The sequence below is a fragment of the Melanerpes formicivorus genome, unplaced genomic scaffold, assembly GCF_026170545.1.
Source record: "Melanerpes formicivorus ecotype bairdi unplaced genomic scaffold, bMelFor1.0.p_v2 SCAF_530, whole genome shotgun sequence".
Classification (NCBI taxonomy): Eukaryota; Metazoa; Chordata; class Aves; order Piciformes; family Picidae; genus Melanerpes; species Melanerpes formicivorus.
In genome coordinates, this window is record NW_027142882.1 from 1 (window position 1) to 2500 (window position 2500).

General features: G+C 76.2%; 1 non-coding gene across 1 annotated transcript; it reads right to left on the reverse strand.

The window, feature by feature from the left end:
- Positions 1 to 850: 850 nt before the first annotated feature.
- LOC137460157 (5.8S ribosomal RNA) lies at positions 851 to 1003 on the reverse strand. The gene has a single exon (XR_010992693.1). It is a non-coding gene; the product is annotated as a 5.8S ribosomal RNA (ribosomal RNA).
- Between the last annotated feature and the right edge of the window lie 1497 nt (positions 1004 to 2500).

The window sequence follows — 2500 nt, forward strand, 5'->3', positions numbered from 1 at the left end:
TCCCTCTTCACTCGCCGTTACTGAGGGAATCCTCGTTAGTTTCTTTTCCTCCGCTGACTAATATGCTTAAATTCAGCGGGTCGCCACGTCTGATCTGAGGTCGCAAGCCCAACGACGAGCCACCGACGGCCCGACGCCGCGCGCGCGCGCGCGCCCGGCCGGCCGGCACCGCGGCGCGAGAACGGCTCCCCCCCCACACACACACCCCGCGCGGGGTGGGGGTGGGGGGCGGCCGGCTCGCCCGCAGACGCCGGCCGCGGGACGGCGAGCGCGGCGTCTCGCCGGCTTCCGCCCCCCGCGACGCACGCGCGACCGCGGGGGACGAAGGGCCCCAGCCCGGAGGAGGCCCGAACGCGACACCGCGGCGGGTGACGCGCCTCTCGGCCCGGGAGACGGCCCGCCGGGGGTCGACGCCGAACGGCGACACGCAGGAGAACCCCGGGGAGGCGAGAGCGAGGAAGAACGAGGGGAACGGGAACCCCCGCCGCCCACGGCAGACGCGCGCGCGGACGCGGCAGCACGGCACGGTACCCCCGCGGTACCCACCCGCAGACAGCCGCGCCCGCGCGGGAGTGCCGGGGGGGGCGAGGCCCGCGCCTCCTCCCCCAACCGGGCTCTCGTCTCCCCCAACGCCCCACCGGGCGTCGCTGGACCAACGGGGAACCCCTGCCGGCGAAGCCCCGGCGGGACGAACTCCGCGAGAGCGGGCGCTCCGGGAGCGGGGAGCTACGGAGCGCTCCCCGAGTCTGCACTTAGGGGGACGAAGGCCCCTCCCCGCCCGGGGGAGAGCCTGCGAGGCGACCCCAGCCGCGCCGCTCGGCGGGCACCGAGGCGGCGATTGATCGTCAAGCGACGCTCAGACAGGCGTAGCCCCGGGAGGAACCCGGGGCCGCAAGTGCGTTCGAAGTGTCGATGATCAATGTGTCCTGCAATTCACATTAATTCTCGCAGCTAGCTGCGTTCTTCATCGACGCACGAGCCGAGTGATCCACCGCTAAGAGTTGTCTGGCTTTTCGGCACCGCCCCGCCAGCGCGGAGGGGCCGGGACCGCTCGCAAAGGAGCGGCCCCTCGGAGAGCGCGGCACGGCGGCCGCTCGCCTCACATTGACCGTACAAGCACAGGAGAGGGGGGGAAAATAAAACGAAACCCCGAAGCGGCAAAAGCAAGGGGCGGGGAGCCCGCGCTCCCGGCTTTTTTCCCTCCCCCGAGGAGGGAAAAACGCACCTTGCGGCGCTTCGGGGCCGGACCAGGCGCCCGGGCTCGCTCCGACCTCGGCGCGGAGGAGGCCCGCCGCGCGCCGCCGGGAACGTGCCCCGAACCCGGCCTCGCCTCGCGTGCACGGGGAAAGAAAACCCCCTTCGCTTCCCCACCCAACGGCGGGGGGGGGGTGTGTCTCTCGCTGGCCGCCCCGTGCCGTCGCGGAGACGCCACGAAGCGAGGCAGCGGAGACCCCCCCCCCCCCGCCCCGGGGAGCGAGGGGGGCCGGGCGCACAACCCCGCCGGAGGAGAGCGCGCGCGCGCCTCCGCACCGGCCCCTCCAACGCCGCCACCGCTGCGGCCCATCCCGGACTTTCTTTTCCCCCGCTTTGGCCCCGGGGCCGAGCCCCGGCCGGCTCGCGCCCTCGGGCGGCTTCCTCTCGCCACCGAACCCCCCCCCGCCGCGGGGGACGGAAAACGGCTTGCGAGACGGAAAGCCCGAGCCCACGTGGGACGCCACCGCGGCGACCCGCCGGCCCTCGCCGGGCGGCGCACCCGCCGACCGACAAACCCCAGCGGCAAGAGCCCCTTCCATCCTCCCCCGGCGCCACCGCGCCGCCGGCTTCGCTCGCTCGACCCCTTCCGTGGCCCCGCGGCCAGGCGGACAGCGGACGGCGCTGAGCCGGGGGGCGGGCCCCCGCTCTCCCCGTTTCCACGCGGAGACCGGGGGTGGGACGCCCCCGGCTGCCCGCCCGTCCCCCACCCGGCACGCGCCGGGAAGGCGAACGGGGAAGCCCGCGGGCAGGGCCCGGGACCGGGACAGCCGCAGCCGGTGGCAGGGTGCCCTCCGGCGAGGGACCGGAGCCGGAGACGCCGAGCGACGCCCGCCGCCGCTCGGACGCGGTCACGCCACCCGAAACCGGCCCCGGACGGGGGGGAACCGGCAGCGCGAGACCGCCGAGGGCGCCAGCTCGCCGGGGCCCCGCTCTGGGGCCTGGGCAAAGGGAAAAAGGACCGGGAGGTCCGCAGCGGCCCGCGCCGCAAGAGGCGCCGCCGCCGAGCCGCGGCAACGCGCCCGCACAAAACCCCCGGCGGGGGCGAAGCGCCCTGGGCCAGCCCCCACCGCGGGGGCTCGCCGCCCCGGCCCGCGAGAAGCCCGCGCTTCAACGCGCCGCCGGGGACGCCCGTGGCGAGGCGAGGCGCGGGCCGGACCACGGCCGACCTCGCGCGGTGGGCTCTCTCCGGCCGAGCGCTCGGACCGCAGAGAGGGGGGGGCAGCAGAGTCCCCTCCCCGGCCCGGCG